Raw genomic sequence first — 23,081 nt, 5'->3', positions numbered from 1 at the left:
TCACAGATCCCCTCTACTGTAACTTGCCCATCATTCCCCTTCCAGGACACTCCTCCACCACATTCAGCAGGTTGGTATCATGCTGTTAAGAATTTGTTGCTTCTTTTCTTTGATTGTGTCAACACAAGACCAACCTCGGCTTTGAAGCTTTAATTACCAGAGGATATTTTACCAAGATCCTTAAGATTCAGTCATACCCGAAAAATCATTCCAGATTTACACTAATACAACAGAACATATGTGAAAAGTAAAATAAATTCAATGGTTAATAGGTCAAACAAACCAATGTGGAAAAATATTTGATTTCTCATTTAACTCCACTTGCTACAATATCCACATCCCATCCTTCCAAAGTCAAGAGAAGAGCAACTGAATTCAGATTGCTCAGGGTACTTGAGGAATTAGTATTTTTGTAAAAGAAACAGAAAAATTGGGTACAGTTGCAAATCGAACACTAATAAGTAAGAGAAGGTGCTGAGAGAGTACAACTAGTACAGCAACACCCCACCAAACCTATCCTCAGTTCAGATGGAAATGCACCTTTTAAACAAACCAGTGGTGCTCAGATGTGCAATTGAAAAAGAGCACTCACATATTCCTCATTACCAGGATCAAACTCCAAAGCCTTCTCAAAGTATTCAGTTGCTCCACCCATGTTCCCATCCAGCTGATACAGAAATGCTTTGACACCAAGAGCCTTGCTGTCATTTGCATTAACTATTAGTTTCCTATCTGCCCACTCCACCAATTTCTTGCGACATTTTTCCCGTTCTCTTGAGTTATATTCAATTTTCACTCCTTTCAGGAAGAGGCGAACAGCATTTGTTTCAGATTTTTTCTGGTGCAGTTCAAATAACCCAGCTTCCAGACAAATGATCTGTATATTCTCTGGACGAATGTCCACTAACTCCACCAATCTACGGTACGTCTCCTCTGCTCTGGAATACTCCCCATTTTTTATGCAGATGTCTGCAAAGTCCAGTTTAGCTTTAATAAACGACCTTGGACGGTGTTCAAAAGCCTTTTCAAAATGATACTTGCACAGATTAATCAACTCTGGGTTCTGCTGAAATTCAGGATTGTGAGGATATCTGCCACAAGAGTATTTCAGCTTACTTCTGTAGCACAATCCAAGTTGGTGGTGTAAGAAACCAGAGTGTGGAGTTAATTCTAATGCTTTTTTCAAGAGCTCGATTGCTTTCTCCACAGAACTCTTTTGCCTATAATATTTTGCAGCATAGCGAAGCACATATGCAAGATTAGAGTTCTTCTGCAATGCTTGTTCAACTAATTCATTTGCTTCCTCATTTTGCCCTAACCTCTGCAGTTTTAGAGCCAACAGCACCATGGCCACAGTGTCATCTGGATCAAGTTCCAGTACTCGTCGGAAATACTTCACTGACTGACTGATCACGACTCTCTGGGGTTCCAGACATTGATTCCAGGCGAGAAAGTGCGGTTGCATATCCCATTATCCACTCCGTGTTGTCAGGATCTTGCTCCAGAGCCTTTGCAAAGCATTCCTTTGCCTCCTCATAGTATTCACCAGCAGAACCCAACAATGACCATCCCTTCTCCCCGTACACCTCGGGTATCATTGCTGTATAGCGAGGGCCATCACTGAGCGGTTTACAGATCATCTCCAGCTTGTCGAGATAGGACTGGGCCTCGGTCAGTTGTCCCATGTGGTAATGCACCCAGGCAAAGTTTCCATAGGTGATGATGCTTCTTCTTTCAAATTCATCTTTGTGGTTCTCCCTCAGAATCTTTTCAGCTTCCTTTAAATTTTGAATTGCTTCCTCACAATTGCCCTGCAGGCAATTTAAAAAAGCGAGTTGGTTGTAGGACTGCTCTTTATACTTCAAATTCATATCAATAGAATCTTGCAATCTGAATATCACATCTTCCACGTCAATAGTTCCCTTCTGTGGCCTCCATGTGAAGTGACACTGCAGCTGAACGAGCTTCTCTATCAATAAATCTCCCGGTGTGTTGCTGCAAGAGAGAAAAAACGGAATCATGAATTCCATCTCAGATCACTTGATGCAGGTCTGACCTGCAATCCCATAAAACGCAGATTTACTAACTGAATGAAAGCTGTTGTTTAAAGAATCTTTATAACTATGGCCTTGAAACCCTGGAAATGCTCAGCCTGTCAGTCAGCACCTGAGGAAGGAGAATGTTTCAGATCAGTAACCCAATATGAAGAATTGATTCATGTGATGAAGATGGAAATGTGTCTCCTGAACAGCCAAGGCAGCTGATCTGTTGCTTTGTTACACTGATGGTGGACTTGGTGTTATTACCAGACGTCGAGCTCTCCCACTATTGCAGACTTTCGTTTTTTTGCCAGCAGCCTGAGCATAACTCCAGATCTCGGTACAGAGAAGTGGTGCTTTTCCCCAGACAGCCACTAGTACTCAGACTCAATGTCTAGAAGATTGAGAATTTCAATAACATTAGTGAGATAAAGTTGTTTTGTGAAGCCCACTGAAGTCTGGCAATTTATGAGTTACCAGACCAGTTCACAGAACAATTGCATGAGCAACGTCCCCTGATCCTGCTGCACTTTTCTGAAAGAACATAGACCAGCATCAAACATAGAACATGTTGTGCCAAACTTTAACCCCACTCTGAGATCAACTCTGCTTCCTGCTTCCTCCGAAAGGAGATGAATTTTCCGCACCGTGGATGCAGCTCCTCCATTCTGTCCTGAAAGCCGCTAGGGGCTGGAAATTATGACAGTTTAGAGTAGCATGTTCCTCTGGTGTATTACTTCAGTACTGAATGCAGCCCGTAGGCTCCAATGTACTCAAACCTACGCGGCTCTAGTGTATGGCAGAGTTGAATCACCTCCTATTTTTAAAGATTTGAAGATTAAAGATTAGCTTTCTTTGTCACACGTACATCAAGACATACAGTGAAATGCATCGTTTGGCATCATATCAGATCAGAAAGAATTTGGCCGGGCAGGTGACAAGTGTGTCACTATGTTTCCCGCATCAATTTGCATACTCACCCTAACCCGTACATCTTTGGAATATAGGTGGAACATCTCATAAAATTGCGGCAACTACACGACTTGCAGCTGATTCCTGTGAACCCAGAGGAAATTCTCACACACACAGAGAATGTTCACACTCCTTACAAATACCAGTGGAAATCAATCTGTGGTAAAGGGATTACCAAAGGCTCCAAACATGCTCAAACCTACATAGATATAGTGTATGACAGAGCTGAATCAGCTCTTATGTTTAAAGATTGAAGGTTAAAAATTAGCTGCCTTTGTCACATGTACATTAAAACATACAGTGAAATGCATCGTTTGGCATCATATCAGATCAAAAAGAATTGTGCAGGACAGATGACAAGTGTGTCAGCACTTCTCTGACACCAAATACTCACTAACCCTAACCCGTACATCATTGGTATATAGGATGACAGTCAATAATCCAGAGGAATTTCTCACACACACAGAGAATGGCCACATTCCTTACAAATTACCGTGGAAATCAATCCGTGGTAAAGTGATTACGCTGACTGCTAAGTTTACAAATAATGTCATTGTTCTCAGTCGTATTCGACTGAAGACCCCTGTTTGAGGAAGTCAAGCACAGATAAACCGACTTGATCAGACTCCTACTCTCCTACCCCTCTTGCCTCTCCTGCCGTGAGTGAGGATAATTTATGATCCCTTGAACTTACTCGTGGATCTGGTGATCAGAAAGAACAGAAGGCTCTTCAGAAGTCTGGAATCAGATGCAAATCTTGCGTTTAGAGCCATTTTATTGGATGTTAATAACAAAAAATAATAGTAAAGCACTGCAGTTCCCTGCACTGTTTACACCTCAGCAGAGTAACGTAGGGATCACCCGACAGTCTCGTCATTCAACTACCGTGTTAGCCCATGTGTGTTCACTTTGGGTATTTCAAACTTATTGCATTATGATCTGCTATTTTTAATAAACAATCTGCTGTATAATAATCTGTACATAAAGATGGACTGCAAGGAAATATCCTTTACCTCATGATGTTAGTTGGATGGCAGGTCCTTACTCAGGTTGTGCGGTTCTTCTTCTGCTGCGTCCACGATGTTGCGTTGGATGTTCAACCTGACAACCCTTTATACTATCCATTACTTCATCAATGTGAAAAGAAACTGAAATTCAATGTATATAAATAACACTGAAGCAATTAAAAGAATTTAGTAGCATTTCCTGCATGCCAATATAAGCATTGATATATCATAGATATAATCTACACCTCACTAGAATGCCTGTGTAGTGTGACACTCTGAGCATCCTTTTTCAATTATTTATACTTTTTTCTGTGTGTAATTGTAAGCAGTCTGCAATCCTGGTCATTATCCTCTTTCACTTTTCCATATTTACTATTAGTTTAATGTTCCCTGCCTGTTTACTCTCATACTTCATCTTACATCTGTTAATCAATCTTTCTTTCCTCCTTGGCTGAACTCTAATCCCAATTCTCAAAACTGCTGCTTTTTTGGTCTAATTCTGTGCTGAATTTCCTTCACAGGGTTGAATTTTCATTCCTTACGTCTTTTCGTGCCAATCAGGAATGAATCATTGTTGCAGTTCATTCTTTATCATCATACAGTGCCCATTCACGATCAACCCATTGAATAGTTTGCCAATCAAATGGATCCTCATAATTTCATTTGTTCAGATTCGCACCCTTGATTTCATTCTGTGACTTCACCCAGCGTATTAATGAAGAATACTAATCCATTATGGTCACTCCTTAAACAGCACTTGCAGGACAAAATTGTTAATTATTCTTTCTCATTGGCACAATACCCACTCCATGACAATCTAGTCTCAATCCTGTCTAGATCCCGTCTCATCTGTTATTTACCTTAAAAAATTGCATCCACGTATTCCTCTTCCACAGTATTACAGCTGTATGTAACTTATGGTTACATTTGCACTGTTCTGAAACATGGTTTTCAATTTCTCCCTCAATATCATCATTGTGTGTAAGAATGTCATGCTGTCTGCAATTTTCAAGTGGCATTGATATCCTTACAGGCAAATATTGACAAATACCCAACACAACATTCAGCCAACTGAGGATAATTTACAGTGGAACATTCACTTTGTACATTCCTGGTACAATCGTGTTGACACCACAGTCGGGAAAGCTCACTAATGCAAAATAAATCTGGCATATCCCTGTGCACTCTGATCGAATTTTATTGATGCACCATTGACATAATTGTATCTGGCCATATCACAGCCTCTTATGACAACTGCTCTGCACGAGACCACAAGGAAATGCAGTTGTGGACACAGCTCAGCATATCATGGTAACATGCCTCCTCCCTGTGGACTTGGTCTACACTTGTCACTACCTCAGTAAAGTAGCCAGCATAATCCCCTCCGATGATCTTCCTTCTCTCCTCTCCCACTCGACAGAAGACACACACACCTGAAAGCATGTTAAACCATGCTCAATGGTGGCTCATCTATGTGGTTCTTTCTCAGAGCCCCTTTTGCTTTCTCTGAATTTTGAACTGCTTCTTCATAGTTGCTTTGCAAGTAGTTCACAAAATCAAATTGGCTGCGAGGCTGGTCTTGATTTTCCCACCAATCTTTCTTGAATCTTGTAATTTGTGTTTCACACCATCTAGGTCAGCGGATTACAAACTTTTTATGCCATGGTCCAATACCATTAAGCAAGAATATTTAACTTTTGCTGTGTGCTTTCGCCATACCCACCAGACTGATATCAAATGTAGAAATCAGAGGCACTATTGTAAGACCCCCTTAAATAGCAGCATAGCAGTGATGGGGAAAAGTCTATGATTACTAAGTATTCCTATACTTTTTTCCTGAATCTCTTGCACTTCAAAATGTTAAATCTCTGGAGTTATTTCCTCATGTTTTGTGAAGTAATGTCCCATTAGATAATTAAATAGGAAATAAACTCCCAGTCTTTCCAAAAGCTGTAACTAAAACACTCCAGAGATTGATTTGTTCTGCCCTCACTGGTTGTTAGATTGAGTGAGAATGTACGAATGATACAACTTCTACCAAAAAGAGATGTTAAAATACACCTCATGAAACAATTCTTTCAGAAAGGAAAATAACCTAGAACACGGTCACCTCTCATTGGCAATTTGACTGAGAAAGATTGTTTTCAACCTTATAGCTGTCGCATGCATTGTTTCTATGTCTCCTTCTCTGCACAAAATATCATTAGTACGACAGCATTACAAAGTTTGGAGTTCAATCCTGGCGTCCCTGCAAGGACTTTTAACGTCATCCCTGTGTAATGAGTTGGTTTTCTCCAGCTTCTCCAATTTCCTCCAAACATCCAAAGACACACAAGTTAGTAGGGTAATTAGTCATTGTAAATTGTGCTGTGATTAGGCTAGTGTTAAATTACGAGTTGCTGGACAGTGAGACTCAAAGGGCTGGAAAGGCCGATTCCACGCAGTATTCCTAAATGAAATTGTCCTGAGTCCTGCAGGTTGCCTTCCTGGGTTTTCGAGCATCTGTATTTACTAATCAATATCTTAACTAGAGTTGTTAAGCCCTTGTGCTTTTGATTTAATCTTGTCAAGTTAATTGTGGCTGGAACAAGTTTCCTGCAGTCTATCTTTATTTAAAGAGGACTCTCAGTTGTGGCTTAGTGGGGACATTGTGTTGGAGATGGTGAATTGTCTCATGGTGTTGCTCAGTTGTCCCTCTGAAGCTCTGATTCATGTCTAACCTTTTGTTTCCTTCTCCTCCAGGGGATCCAGCTGTCCTTCCACACCTGGTCTAAGTGAATGATCTTTCTGGTCAAATACAGCAATAGAAAATTTGTACTGTGCTCTCCCTGTTTCAATTCCTAGTTGACAAGATAAAATACAGAAAATCTTAACTTTGGCAGCAGCTGGAATGTGTGAATGAGATTCAATAAAAATTTTCTGCAAGTGTTTAGTGAAAATTGGTGTACTTGTTTATGTTGGTAGGAATGATGAATGTGGACATCTGGGCTCCTGTGTTCAGAGAAAGTTGGATGTCCAGCCAGATGATGCTCTTGGTGGGTAACATGGTGCTGGAGAGTGGCAAAATGTGTCTGTGCAGCTCTGAAAGGAAACATGAAATATTCCCAATTAGGACGACTACAGCTGGAATCTACAATCACATCTGGTGGTATTTCCATAAGCAACATTGTTATTAGATGTTTATAAAATCTGATCTTCAAAATCAGAAGACTTGTCTGCAGACCACTGGGATAGTGAGTGTAGTTTCCCTTTAAGAAAACACTCCAGCCTGGATGAGTTTCAGGTAACATGGGGCTCTGAGTACCAAACCCACCATCCTCCTGGCTAATGTTCACAATTTGGAAAATAAGATTAAGAAACTCAGAGCAAGGGTGGAGTACATCAGAGACTGCTGGGTACTGTGCTTCACAGAAAGATGGCTCACTGCTGGCACTCTGGACATGGTCTTTCATTTGAAGGACTTCACCTTCCACTGCATGGCCAAGAGAATGGCATCTGTTAAAGGCAGAGGTGACAGTGTTTGCTTCTGATTAACTGATTGTGATGTACAGATATGGTGGTTTTTCTCAGTCCTGTTCCCCTGCCCTAGAGCATCTGGTGGGTAAGTGTCGTCAGTTCTATCTGTAGAGGGAGTCTTCCATCATCCTGGTTGCAGTAAACATTCCACCCCTGGCCAATGTCAGGCCTGTGTTGGTGGAACATGAGATTGGTGCCCAAGGACAGGAAAGGATGTTAGGATGGGACCAGGATGGGCATACTGGACTCTGGACCAAAAAGGAACATCAGAGATGGGACTGATATTTGGGTAAAGGAGTGTCAGTAAAGGAAGTTGATGGGTGGTGGTGTGATTCATGGCAATTCTCAAATGGCATGTGGTTGGTGTCAATGGTTTTGAGTGACTGTCAGATCTATAATTGGAGTGGGAAGATGGTAAAGAGTCAGGTGGGCAGGACAATGATTGAATGAGGATTGTCAAGTTTTATTTCACCCACCGAGTGCAATAGGAAGCCATGACATCCTGAGTGAGCAAACCATGCATTTTGGACTGTTGTCTGTATTTTTTGTATTTCGCAATAGAGTGAGACTGAGCTACATCCAACCATTTTCACAACCTCACACTACTCTCCATTTGATTGACCATGTTCTCAGTTTATTACCTTAAGCTCATAGGGTATGGGAGATGAATTGGACTGTTCAGCCTGTCCAGTCTACTCTGATGTTTACTCATGGCTGATGTATTACCTCTCTTGTCTCTATTCTCCTGCCTTCTTCCTGCAACCTTTAAAATCCTTACAGATCAAGAAACTATCAAACACTGCTTTAAAAATACCCAATGACAATAGACAATAGGTGCAGAAGTAGACCATTCGGCCCCTCGAGTCTGCTCCGCCATTCTGAGATCATGGCTGATCATTCACTATCAATACCCAGTCCCTGCCTTGTCCCCATATCCCTTGATTCCCCTATCCATCAGATATCTATCTAGCTGCTTCTTGAAAGCTATCTAGCTCCTTCTTGAAATGACTTGGGCTTCACAGCTGTGGCAATAAATTCCTCAGATTTACCACCTTTGTCTTATTATTTTCCTCTTCATCTCAGTTTTAAAGGGAAATCCTTGTATTCTGGGGCTGTGCCCGCCGATCCTAGACTGTCCCACTTTTGAAAACATCCTCTCCACATTCTCTCCTATACTCCTGTCAATATACAACAGATTTTAATGAGAAACCCCCCACCGTACCTCATAACTGCAATGTATACAGGCCAAGCCATAAAACACTCCTCATATGTCAACCCTTTCATTCTCAGCTTCATTGTTACCCATTCCGTATGGAAGTATCTTCCAAGTTTATGAAAATGTGGATTATATGTCTAAAACACCACATTTTGATAGTTCCAGGCTCAGCCTTTCAATGGCATTCCATCTGTCAGGTGCTCCTCAAGACTGTACACAGCACAGGGCCATTTTGCCTGTAAGAGGGTGGCCCCATCCCTCAATATCATTGGTGGCCAGTGAAAACCCTCAAGTAGATCCTCAGTTGTGAAATTTTTCACTCAATGTGACTGGGCGTTGATAATATTGGAGATTGAATCGACAGAGCATTGGAAAATGAATTTGAGGAATTTGGTCTGTTTTGTTCCATTTCCAGTAAGACCAGCACAACTGCATTCCAGCTTGTTTCACTGCAGAATCGCTACATTTAGATCTCTACAAGGTGTTTCATGTCAACACAAGCAAAATTGCAGCTGGTGCCACATCATCGATGAGGGTAAAACAATATAAACAAGCTGTCTTTAATTCCACCAGAAACTCAGTGCAAAATGATTTACCAAACTTTGCAAGAAGATATTTCTATGCACCAGTTTTATTTGACTGCCTCTTTAACTTATAACTATGTCACTACTCAGCTTGTGGAAGCATCTCATCACGTTCCCCCAGGATCCTGAATTTTTAAATAGGGTCTCCGCTCATTCTTCTAAGCACCAAAGAATATTTATTTCCAATTTCTGTTGCCTTTCATGATCAAGCAAATCTTGCATTGCGTGAATTAGCTTATTGAATCTCTTCTGGGCTCCCATCAAGTTTAGTCTAACTTTTCATAAAGATGCCAAGTTGAGTACCACACTCCAGGTGTGACCTCACCCCACTGAAAAGGCAAATGGCATATGCATCTTCATTGCACTGGCTGGTTACCATTATTGTTTCTTACAAGAAATGAGCTAAATTCTGTCACAGCTTCTGAGAAGCCTCCCTGAAGATTGTCTTCCCTCGAAAAGGGCAAACTTGAATAACCCACAGTGTGATAGTTCTCCAACTCATCATGCAAGATGGTGACTAATTGAGGACCAAGGACTGATTCTTGGAGCTTTGCACTAGTTAGGTCTCTTCAGGCTGATAAAGAACAAATCACTCGATCTCTGCCATCTGTTCAATTACTGTTATATAATTCACAACAACAGGTTCCCCAGTATAGTAAGATCTTAATTTGCACACTTGTTGATTAATTTTCAGAATTCAAAGTAATTTTATTGTCAGAGTATGTATATGTTGTCATGTATGACCCTGAGAGTCATTTTCTTGCAGGCATTCACGGTAACAATGAAATCAGTGAAAAGCTACACAAAGACAAGGAAAACAACCAATTTGCCAAAGGGGGCAATTAGTGCAAGTGCTCAGTCATTAAATAAATAGATACATACTGAGAACATGAGTTGTAGAGTCTTTGACTTTGACTGAGTGAGTCCGTAGGTTGTGGAATCAGTTCAGAGTTCAGGTGAATGAAGTTATCCACACTGGTTCAGGAGCCTGATGGTTGAAGGGCAATAACTGTTTTTGAACCTGGTAGTGTGGGACCTAAGGCTCCTGAACCCCCTTCCCGATGGCAGCAGTGAGAAGATTGCATGGCCTGGATGGTGGTGGACCTTGATGGGGGAGGCTACTTTCTTATGGCAGTGGTTTCTGTGGATAAGCTCAGTGGTGGGAAGGTCTTTTCCTGTGATGAACTGAGGAGTATCCATCACAGAACAGTAAACTACACAGTTTACAGACACCACATTGAATACCTTCTGGAAATCTAAATACATTTCCTTTCAATTAACTCTGCTTGTTAATCCTCAGAACTCCGAGGTTCAAAGTAAAATATGTTATCATTGTATGTGCATGTCACCACACACAAACCTGAGGTTCTTTTTCTGCTCTCAGAATTATCAAATCTATAGAACAATCACTGTAAACATCAGCAACTATAAACTGTAAACAATCTGTGCAAATGCCGGTATAAATAAATAGCAATAAATAAAGAGCATGAAACAACAATATAAGAGAGTTCTTAAATGAGTGGAGTTATCCCCTGTTGTTCAAGAGCCTGATGGTTGAGGAGTAGTAACTGTTGTTCAAACTGCTGGTGTGAAACCTAAGGCACTTGTACCTTCTACGTAATGGCAGCAGCAAAAGTCATGGCCTGGGTGTCAGGGTCTTTGATGAAGTGGCTGCTTTTCTACAGTAATGTTTCATGCAGATGCGCTCAATAGCTGGGAAGATTTTACTCAGGGTGTACTGGGCCAAATCCACCACCTTTGTAGTATTTCACACTCAATGGCATCGGTGTTCCCATACCAGGCCATAATGCAGCCAGTCAGCACACTTTCCACCACACATCGATAGAAGTTTCGAAGGTCTTCAAAGACACACCAGACCTCCGCAGACTCCTGTGGAAGTAGAGGTACTGTTTTGCTTTCTTTGCAGTAATATTCATATGATGGGTCCAGGAAAGGTCTCCTGAGATAGTGACACCCAGGAATTTAAAGTTACCAGCTCTCTCCACCTCAGATCCTTCGATAATTTCTAGCTCGTGGACCTCTTGTTTTTCTCTCATGAAGTCAACAATCAGTTCCTTGGTCTTGTTAACTTTGAGTGAGAGACGGGAGCTGAGATGCTTCAACACCAGCCTCTCAAAACACTTCATCACTGTGGATGTAAGTGCCACTGGGCGATAGACATTTAGACAGGTTAGCACACTCTTCTTGGGCAGTATGATTGAAGACTGCTTGAAGCAGATGGTACCACACACTGCTGGAGGGAAAGATTGAAGATAGTCGTGAATACACCCACAAGTCCGATGGCACAAGTCTTCAGTACTCGGACAGGTACACCATGCAGATCGGATGTTTCTTCTTGGATTCACTCTCTTGAAGGCTCTTGGGGGTGCGTGATGGTTCCTCCCTGTTCTGGTGGTGAAAGTGAGCATAGAAGGCATTGAGCTCATCTGGAAGCGAAATTCTGTTGTCCCCCATGATGAAATGTTTAACTTTGTTGGAGGTTGTGGCACTCAAACCCTGCCACAGCTGTTGAGCATTCCTCATTGATTCCAGTCTAGTCCGGAATCCCCACTTTTCCCCAGAGATGGTTTTCCAGAGGGCTTCTGATTGGTGAAAACCTGGGACAATTTTGTGGGAGCACACTCATCCACACCTGTTTTAATAAAGTGTGTAACAACCTTGGTGTAATCATTCAGGTCCTCAGATGAATTCTTGAACAGGGCCCAGTCCATGAATTTAAGATATCCTGCAACCATTCCTCAGCCACCCCAGACCACCACTTAGTTGTCTTGATATCTGGAGTCTTGCCCTTTAGGCTCTGCTTGTAGCAGGAAGTCGGAGTACAGCCAAATGATCCGACTTACGAAAATGCACTCTGGGAAGGAATGATAGGGATTCCTTATCGTAGTGTAGCAGTAGATACAAGTACTGAATTCAGGAGTTGAGATGTTCTGCAGAAGTTCTATAAGACGTTGGTAAGGGCTAATTTAGAATATTATCTACAGTTCTGATCACCTACCAACAGGAACAATATCAATACAATTGTAAGAGGACAGAAAATTTCCAAGGTTTTTGATGCGTCTTGAAGATCTGAGTTATAGGGAAATGTTGAATCTGTTAGGACTTTATTCCCTGGAGCATAGGAAAATGAAGGGAGATTTGATTGAGGTTTATAAAATTATGAGGGGTATAGATGGGGTAAATGCAAGCAGGCTTTTTTCACTGATGATGGGTGAGACTTGAACAAGAGGACATGGGTTAAGGGTGAAAGTGAAATGTTTAAGATGAACATGAGGGGGAACTTCTTCATTTCATCACTCAGAGGCTGGTAAGAATCTACAACAACTAATAACTGGAGCAACTGAGAGGGTGAAGAAACATCTGTGGAGGCAGAGGGATAGTTGTCATTTCAGACTGAGGCCCTTCATCAGCACTGAGAAAGAGCCAGTATAAAGAGGGGAGGGGGAGGGAAGAGATAGGGTTTGGCAGATGTTAGGTGAAACCAGGTGAGGAAGGGGGTAGTGGACAGATGGAACAAAATGGGGGAGGTTTTGGGTGGAGCTGGGAGGATAGGTAGAGACAGTTTGAGAGAGAGGTAACAAAGGGGCATTTGGAGTCTGGTAGTATGGCGAAAGGGTGGGTGTCTAGATTCAAGACTTAGTGGAGTGGGACATATCTTCCCTTATTGGTTATGAACTGGGAGTGTCTTTTTTATTTAAATAAAGAACTTGTATTTTTCTTTAAGTTTGATGTAAATTAGAATGTTTCTCGTGCAGCATTCAGAGGTACTGTGGGTGCCAACTTGGCTCTGTCCACAGAAAGGCTGAGTGCTGCCTCTTATAGGAATTCGTCAGCTTCACGTGCCAGACATTGGTTTCACGGAGGAGGCCACACTGTTTACCCACAAATTCCATGCACGACTTATGCGGTAGTACAAGGAAATTACAGTTTCATCAGGATAAGGGGATAACTTGAAAGTCGGAACTAGAAGTTGAAGTGAACGTAGTTGGAACTGCTGAATGTTATCAAGGCACAGAGAAGAGTTTGAGGAGCTTCTGTGTATCTTGTCCATGCTAACCATAAAGTACGCATCCACATTGATCATTTCACAAGCACTGTCCCTAATTTTCTCAGCCTTGGAATTTCGAGTACCGACAAAACAATAAACCCAAAAGAACCCAATTAAAGAAAATGAAATAAAAGAGGAACATCCAATGTGCTAGAGAATAAATAACACAAATCGTGAAAACAATTGAAGCAAACAACAACATTCCAAACCGAACTGAGTCCTCAGATCCAAACCCCGGAGCAGCCTGGTGTAGGCCCGAAGCCTCGTTCAGCATATTAGCAGACATGCAGCATAGCAGCAGGGCCTGGCTTCATAGCCTCATTGCCATGGAGAGGGGAGTGACCATTGCCAGAGAGCAACTGAAATCTGCTCTCACCTTGCATCCCGACAACCTGCCTTTTCAGTCCATCTGGGCCAGCAGTAAAACTGACCAAACAATGGAGCACCAAAAGGCTCTGACACCCTGGAGAGAGTGAATATCGAGGAGAATGAGCGAAATCAGCTCTCGCCTTCTATCTGAACCAGCATTTACATTGAATATACAGTAGATTATAACTCACACTAGAAACTGGCCACAGCAAAGGGCTCGGGCCTAGACCACGCAGACCAGTGACTCACCCCAGTCCCAGATTTTCCCACCCAGTCTGAAACTGCTCTCAAGCTCTTCAAATCAGCTTGGCGCCCAGAGCGATCCATCCTCGCGCCGAGGCCATGAGAACTCCACTGCCCCAACTCACCTCTCCGAATGGCTCACTCCATCTACACTGATTCTGTAAAACACCGTCCCAGCACAGTGAATGACACGTTGAAAGTAGGTCTTTTTGTTATTTTAATATTCATTCTCTGGTGTTACTTCTTGTTAACAATGCTGATGAGGGAAGGTATATATACAAAATGAAAGTGTATCTTTAGCTGTAAGTCCCTTGGAAAACGCAGATAGCTTTTACCTGGAAGAAAAAGGAGAATAACCTGTCTTTAAGTGTTCTTCTGTTCATCAGTATGTTGGGCAAATCGGGGTTTCACTGACTTTCTGCATATGGTGGCATTTTCATATTGAATACATTAAACAAAAGCTATTTCAGTTGAAGTAGTAACAACAGATATTACAAAAAGTTTCAGAAAATCAAGAGAAATCAGTGTTCAAAGTGGAGAGTTTTTGTTGATACAATATGATGAAACATAACACAAAATATATATTTATTTATTGAGATACCATGAGGAATAGGCCCTTCTGGCCATTTAAGCCACACTGCCCTGTGTCTCCCGATTTAACACTAGCCTAATCGGGGACAACGTACAATGACCGTTTAACCTACCAACCGGTACGTCTTTAGAGAGCAGGAGAGAACCGAAGCACTCGGAAGAAACAGACTCAGCAAAAGGGAAAGCGTACAAACTCATTACACACTGCAGTAGTTACTGAACCTGGGCCACCTATACTATGAAGGGTTGTGCTGACCACAACACTACTGTGTCACCCTCTTTTGTTACAGTCCAATTGAGAAAAAGAGATGCTGTTGAGTTCCGCTGCTGTTGGGAATTTACATGTATTCAAATACTTCTAAAGCATTATATTTTCAATGAGGTCATGTATTCATAGGTATGATAGACCAGAATCTGCTGTGAATCGGATGAAATTGGATTAGTTATCATCTCCATATGATAGGGGCTTTTCTTTGTTTTCACATATATATCATAAATACTCAAGAATTGATTATTTTTTGCTGGACATGCAATTGGGGCCTTTTGTTGCCGATTGCATGTATGATGTCATCACATTGGCGGACCACGCACCCATGAAATTAACATTTAGATTTCCTGATTACATTTTAAATTCTTCTCAGTGGAGATTTAATACTACTTTATTACAGGACTTAGCTTTTGTAAGCTTTATTAAAGAACAAATTTCTTTATTTATTGTATCAAATACAATGGAGGGAATATCAAATTTGATTACTTGGGATACAATGAAATCTTTTCTCAGGGGACAGATAATTTCATATTCAGTAGGTTTAAGAAGGAAAATCAAAGCAGAACTTTTAATGATTACTAACAGGATTAAAGAAATAGAAAAAAGTTTATACAGTAACACCTAATGAAGATCTCTGTAAAGAAAGGGTGGAACTTCAACCACAGCATGATTTGCTTTTGACCTATCCCATTGAGCAGCAACTTCTCAAATCTGAAAGTTTATTTTACATACTTGGTGGTAAGTCAGGAAATTGTTGGTTGATCAATTAAAAGCAGATATGGCTAGAAACAGATTGTGAAAATACGAAGAGCTGATAGAATTGAAACTTCAGATGGTCAGGAAATTAATAAGGTATTTCTGGATTTTTACTTTACAAAAGCTGCATATACCTAAAATTTCTTCTCAAGATATGAATACATTAGATGCACCTATTAAACAAGAGGAAATAACAAGGGCTATATCATCTCTTCAATCAGGTAAGGCTCTGGGACCAGATAGATATACAGTGGAATTTTAAAGACTTTTACTGAGATACTTACACCTCATTTATATTAAGTTTTCACTGATTCTATATCCTCTGGGACTCACCTGAAAACTTTTTGAGACATTAATTTCACTAATTCCTAAAAAAGGAAAAGACTTATCTGAATGTGACTCTTATAGACCAAACACCAGGAAATCTGCAGATGCTGGAAATTCAAACAATAATTTAAAATTTTATTGTATTTACTTCGATTTATACTTCACGGAGTGCAAAGCACAGAAACAACTATCACTGATGATTGTACGCTCTAGTATCAATTGTTTGGTGAAAATAAAGTATTTGTGTTATGGCTGCGGTTATAACTAACAATCAAAAATCTCCCTATTTTAGACTGTACAGAGGTACCCGGCAGAGCTATCCTCGTAGTCCTTTGTTATTTAACTTGGCTGTAGAACTTCTTGCTATTGCTCTTCAGAATTCCAATAGTATTCGGGATATTAAGAAATGGGATAAATGCATAAGGTTTCGTTGTATGCAGATAACTTGTTCATCTACATTTCAGATCCTAAGAAATCTATTCCTTCTGTGTTATCCATAGTCTCTGAAGTTAGTAATTTTTCTGGATATAAGTTAAATTTATACAATAGTGAGTTATTTCATATTAATTATCATTTGGATCAGTATGAGGAATTACATTTTAGTATCGCTAAAATTCAATTTACTTATCTTGGTATTAAAGTTAATAAGAATTTTAAAGATATGTATAAATATAATTTTCTCCCATTAATTGATTATATCCAACAATCACTTTCTAAATGGTCTCCTATGACGCTATCATTATTTGGTCGAATTAATGCTATTAAAATGATAGTTCTACCAAAATTCTTTTATATATATAATTTCAAGCAGTTCCTTCATTTGTTCCTAAATGGTTTTTGACTGGATAGACTCTATAATTTTATCCTGTATTTGGAACAATAAAAATCCTAGATTCTGTAAACCTTTATTGCAGAAATTAAAAAAAGATGGTGGTATGATTTTGCCAAATCTTTGACTGTACTAGTGGGCAATTAATATTCAATATATTACCTGTTGGATTCATTATTCAGACATATGTGACTGTCCTTTATGGGTGGAATTGGAGAAAAACTCAGTGAAGGTGTATTCATCGGCCTGTTTACTGGGAGTTCTTCTTCCTTTTCTGCTCTCTAAGATTGGTAGACAAGACCTTAATCCTATTATTAAACATACATTAAGAATTTGGTTTCAGTTTCATAGATTTTTTGAAATAAATCATTTTGTCCTTTCTAGTAAAATATATCATAACTATTTTTGTTAAACCATCAATTTTAGATCAGGGTTTTTTAATTTGGAAAACCAAAAGTATAATAACTTTTTTGGATTTGTTTATAGGGGATTGTTTAATGTTTTTTACTCAGCTACCAGATAAATTTGATTTATCCAATATACACTTTTTAAGATATTTACCAATTAGAAATTTTTTATGTACTTTGCTTCCAAATTATCTCTCCGCTAATCCATCTAATATAATAGATATCCTCTTCCAGGTTAAAGCACTCCAAAAAAGATGAATAGCTACAATTTATAAATGGTTATTCAATTTACAAATGATATCTAACAATAAAATTATAGCTGCCTCAGAATTGGAATTTCAAGAGTTACTTTTAGATAATCAATGGAGTAAAACTTTCCATCTGGTATACAGTTCATCTATTTGTGCCCATCATTCCTTGATACAGTTCAGGGTAGTGCATTGGGCACATATGTCGAAGGATAAAGCAGCCCTTATTTTTCCCAATATTAATCTTATTTGTAATAGATGTAATATTCAGGTGGCCACTTTAATTCATATATTTTGGTCTTGCATAAAGTTGGAGAATATTTGGAAAGATGTTTTTAAAACCTTATCTAAAGTGCTGAATCTGGATTTACAACCAAACTTATTTACAGCTATTATTGGGATTATTCCATCGGAAGCAAGATATACTCCTGCTCCCGCTCAGCAGATCAGAGCCTTTGCAACCTTATTGGCTAGGAAAGCCATTTTACTTAAATGGAAGGACCCTAACCCTCCTACCGCCTTTTATTGGCTTTCCTCTATCAGGTCCTCTTTAAGTCTAGAGCAAATAAGAAGTCGGACATTGGATACATCCTTTAAATCTGAAGAAATCTGGCAAATGTTTATTCAATATTTTCATGTGATCTGATTTTTGTACTGATTCACTTGCAGCTGTTTTTTATTCAGAACCTTGGATTTGATCAGAGAGTCTCTCTTCTCTTGGTTTCTCTCTCAGGATGGACTGCCCAGTCCTTTTTTTCTGTTTAAAATAGTGTTTTTTTTTCTTTTTTTCATTTATATAAGAATTTCTAATAGTCCTTCCTTCGTAAATTGTTAAGAGGAGAATTAAACATTCTATATCAAATCTATACTTTGTAGATCGACACCATGAATGATTCCGATAATGTTTATTTTACCTTCTGTATGTACTGCTATTGACATATATACCAGAGATATACTCCTCTTGTTTGTATATACATTTTTTTCATAAATCAGTAAAAAGATTGATAAAAGAAAGAAAGACAATAGCAATATTGTTGTATCAACATTTCCCTGTTCTCTGTAAAACTTCTCTGCATAGTCAACTCTAATAGTGAGAAGTGGGTGGGGAAAGACCTTTCCACAGGCACAGTACACCTGGATCTGTTTGGATATCTAGAGCCCAGTAGAACGGTGTAATTCAGAAAGAGAATTGAGATACTCTTCATTGCCAGGATCAGATTCCAAGGCCTTTTCAAATGATTCAGTAGCCTCAACCTTCTCGCCAGCCAGCTGGTGCACCATCCCAAGAATACCAAAGGCATTGCTGTTTCTTGAATTCCTCTGCCTTTCAAAGTGATATTTGAACTGACTGATCAACTCAGTTCTGTTGAAATACAGCTCTGTCAGGACAGTCATTGTCCATTCTGGGTATTTCAAAGGTATTGCGCTATGATTCACTAATTTTCATAAACCAACTACTCTATAATAATCTGTACATAAAGATAAACTGCAAGGAAACGTCCTTTACCTCATGATGTTCGTTGGATGGAAAGCAATTTGTGCTCTTTCTCAGTTTGTGCGGTTCTTCTTCTGCTGAGTCTCCGTTGTTGCGTCTGATGTTCGACCTGACACCCGCTTATACTGTCCATTACTTCCTGATTATCACTAGAAACTCAAATTCAAAGTCCATTGATAACACCGAGGCAATGAAAAACAATTTGGAAACATTTCCTGAATAAGCATTGCTCAACCATTGAAATAATTTGTGTTAGCAAAACGCCAGTTGTTCTGTTGTTCTGAGCATTCTCTTTCAACTAATTATAATTTTCCCTGTTTCTGATTGTAAACTATCTACTACAATTCTGATTACTATCTTATTTTACTTCTCCATATCTACCATCAATTTTATGTCCCCTGCCGGTTTACTCTCACAATTCATTTTACCACTTTGAATCAATCTTTCTGCCCACCTTGGCTGAAGTCTAAACTGCTCCAATCCCCAAGCTGCTGCTTTTTTTTGGTCTGATACTGTGTTGAATTTCCCTCACACGGTTCACCCTTCTGTTCTAACGTATTTTTGTTCCAATCACAAGTGAAATATTGTTGCAGTTCATTCCTCAAACATCATACACTGCCCACTCACGATCAACTCATTGAATCATTTGCCAATCAATTGGGTCCTCATAATTTTATTTGTTCAGATTCACACCCTTGATTTCATTCTGTGATTTCACGCAACATATTAATGAAGAATTCTAATCTGTTATGACTACACTCTAAACAGCCCAAACAGGAAAAAACAATTACTTATTTTTTCTCATTGCCACAATGCCCAGTCCAGGAAGATCTAGTCTAGGTCTCGTCTCACTTGTTCACTGTCTTAAAAAATTGACATCTACATTCCTCTTGCACGGTGTTACTGCAAGGAGCCTGATGGTTGAAGGGCAATAACTGTTTTTGAACCTGGTAGTGTGGGACCTACGGCTCCTGTACCCCCTTCCCGATGGCAGCAGTGAAAAGCATTGGGATGGCCATTTTTTGTAAACAGACAACATCGTGCAGTTTTGTGATTGCTTGTACATAATCAGCCACTAGTTGTATGGTAGGCAAATTTGCCAAACATATATTTCCTTCTGACTTGGCTTTGTTGCATTACAGCTTTCCCAAATGACCATTTCTTCGTTGAGTTTGGGGTTCTGGCATATTGCCAAAAACAGATGGTAATCTAACCAGCCTTTGTTGCCCAGTTAATCTTTTGAGAAAACAGGAATGTTACAGGATTTAGACAGATTAGGAGAATAGGCAAGGAGGTGGCAAATGAAATACAATATTGCAAAATACAGTGTCATGCACTTTGGTAGAAGAAATAAAAGTGCAGACTATATCCTAAATGAGGAGAAGATCCAAAAATCTGGGATGCAAAAGGATCTGTGCAAAACACCCTTAAGGTTAACATGCAGGTTGAGTTGGTGGTGAGGAAGGCAAATACATTACTGGCATTCATTTAATGAGATACAGAATATACGAGTAGCGATGTGAAGCAGAGGCTTTGTAAAGCGTGAATGTGGCCTCACCTTGAACATACTGAACAGTTTTGTCTCCTTATCTAAGAGAAGATGTGCTGGCATTGAAGAGGGTTCAGAGGAGGTTTACAAGGATAATTCTGGGAATGAAAGGGTTATCATATGAGGAACAGTTGATGGCTCAGAGCCTGTAATCCCTGGAATTTAGAAGGATGGGTGGTATCTGATTGAAAACTTTTGAATGTTGGAAGGCCTGAACAGAATAGACATAGAAAGGGTTTTCCTCATGATGGAGGAGTCTAGGACAAGCAGGCACAGCCTCAGGATAGAGGGACTTTAATTTAAAACAGAGATGTGGAGTAAATTCTTTAGCCAGAGGGTAGTGAGTTTGTGGAAATTGTTACCACAGACAACTGTGGAGACCAGGTCGTTGGGTGGAAAAAGGCAGCAACCATAATTGAATGACGGAGCAGACTTGATGGGTCAAATGGCCTAATTCTGTTCCTATGTTTTATGGTTTTATGGTCTTATCGGCTCATCTCACAACCATATATCCCTTCCCAACAGCTGTAAACTTTATTATATCAGTCACTGTTCGCTGAATGAAACCGGCTGGGAAAAGTTAGTTCCCCACAGCGAAACTCAGAAATCATGTCATCTGTTCGGAGGACAAACCCCTTCTTGTAATTCTCGCTTTCCTCACTCCCAATCAGCTCCCTATTCTTAAATCACTGGGCACCACAGAATTTGATTCCAGTTATTATCACATCCTGGGATATCAAACTGAGTGCTCACATACTGTGGGATCATCCCACTCCAGTGGTCTCTGATCCCAGGATCAAGGTAAAGTTCCCAGATCGCAAACCTGGGATCAGATCCAAAGTCCGTATGCCACATGATCACAGTAGCCTTTTCCAGTTGTCTGAAAGTCTGGAAACAGATCACATTCAATTTAACGGATCCAGTTATCTGTGCTCGCATCACTGCGATCCCTCAATCTCAAGTAAGTGAGGCTCCCTTCACTCTGCCCTCATTCATTCACCTCCACACTCGTAATGTAAATCATCTCTCCAGCCACTGGCAAAGCTGGATCAGTTATTCACTGGTAACCCAGTGCCCACAGGCATATCTCATTGCTAGTATACAAAGAAACCTTGTGTACATCCGTGTGTACAAAGCTTGTGTACATCCGTGGGTGACCAGTATTAACAATAGATGTTGCCACCAAAGAAGGCACTGCTGCTTGTTTTTGTGGGTGACTTTCACATATTTCTCTTATGCCCCTGGTAGGCCATAGCTGTAACATACTGTGACATCACCTTTACCAATCTATGTCTAATTGGCACTCCCTTGCCAGGTGCCCTATTTGCTGGCACAGAAAGCATGTCAACTGTGTCTTCAATAAATCTACATCAACTACAGCCACTTAACAACCTCTCTTCCTCCTCCTCTGATTTATCTCTTGGGTGGAATTGTTTGATCCCACAACTGTCCCCAAAACTAAAATTTCGTAGTGGCTTGAGCTCAGGCCTTCATTCTGCATTTTTCATGTGGACTGGATCAGCAATCCCTAGATTTTCCAACCGGAGTGTTCCTCATATGCTTGATATTTATGCTCTGCATAATCGATAGCAGGCTCATCAGCTCTCTGAACCACGGGCATTATCATTCCCCAGTTACTCTCACCTCCCCCTGTCACTGCCTCACTTCTACCTTAAAGCATCAATATCTCTCCTCGTAACTGACATTCCCACCAGGTGTCCGTCTACCATCCTGCTCTCCCTGGGCTATTCTGTCCCACTGATTCCTCAGGCATTTCACTTTTATGACACCTTTTATATTTTAGGTGACCTGGTGAACCTCAATCATTTCTCAAGGTTGTGCGAGAAAATTCTGAATTTCTGCAAGCAATTTGAAGTGAGGTCAGTGCATACAAAATGCTCCGTTATTCCCCTTGATGAAAGACTTGTGAATGATAGTAACCGGGGTCAAGGTCTGGCTCGTCAGGATTCTGGCAGGTCAAGGTCAGGATTCTCAACCTGTCATTGTCTGACTTCAACATGTTCCATCCCAACCTGGTGTAACCTCTCCCTCAAAAATCTCCAAACTAATTCCCATATGAATCAGAATATGTGGAATGGATAAAAATTAAACTGTACATACTTAAAAACATATGGTATGTACTCTGCAATCTTCCACTTCTGTGCCACTGAAATTACGATGCCTATTGTATAAAAGTGTGTTACATTAAAGATTCAAACTTAATCTTAAATAACACAAACACACTTACAAACACTATACGTTCTCTCAAACAAGTACACACACATCCTATTGTCTCCTGAATGGTCAGTAAGCGCCTTTCACTTCTGCACTCTCCATAACACCACCGACCTTCGTGTCACCTGCAGTGAAGGAATCTCATACGAAGACTCATCGTGATTTTCAGAGTTGATTTCTTTAGACTTAAATCCCTGAAACCCACTTTTTTTTCTGAATACTGGAGTGAGTAATCTTCAATGAAGCTCATGGAATGGGACTCAGAATAACAAAGTTTCTATTACAAAATCAGACATTCATAAATGTTTGCTATGGTAGTGCACAGGTTGTGTGACACTATTACAGTTCGGGCCGTTTGAAG

General features: G+C 40.2%; 1 pseudogene; it reads right to left on the bottom strand.

The window, feature by feature from the left end:
• Positions 1–562: 562 nt before the first annotated feature.
• On the bottom strand, positions 563–21,424 carry LOC132379831 (interferon-induced protein with tetratricopeptide repeats 1-like; annotated as a pseudogene).
• Positions 21,425–23,081: the final 1,657 nt, after the last annotated feature.

The sequence above is a fragment of the Hypanus sabinus genome, chromosome 22 (genome assembly GCF_030144855.1).
Source record: "Hypanus sabinus isolate sHypSab1 chromosome 22, sHypSab1.hap1, whole genome shotgun sequence".
Lineage (NCBI taxonomy): Eukaryota > Metazoa > Chordata > Chondrichthyes > Myliobatiformes > Dasyatidae > Hypanus > Hypanus sabinus.
The sequence above is the reverse complement of the archived record's forward strand: the minus strand, read 5'-3'. Positions and strand labels throughout refer to the sequence as shown.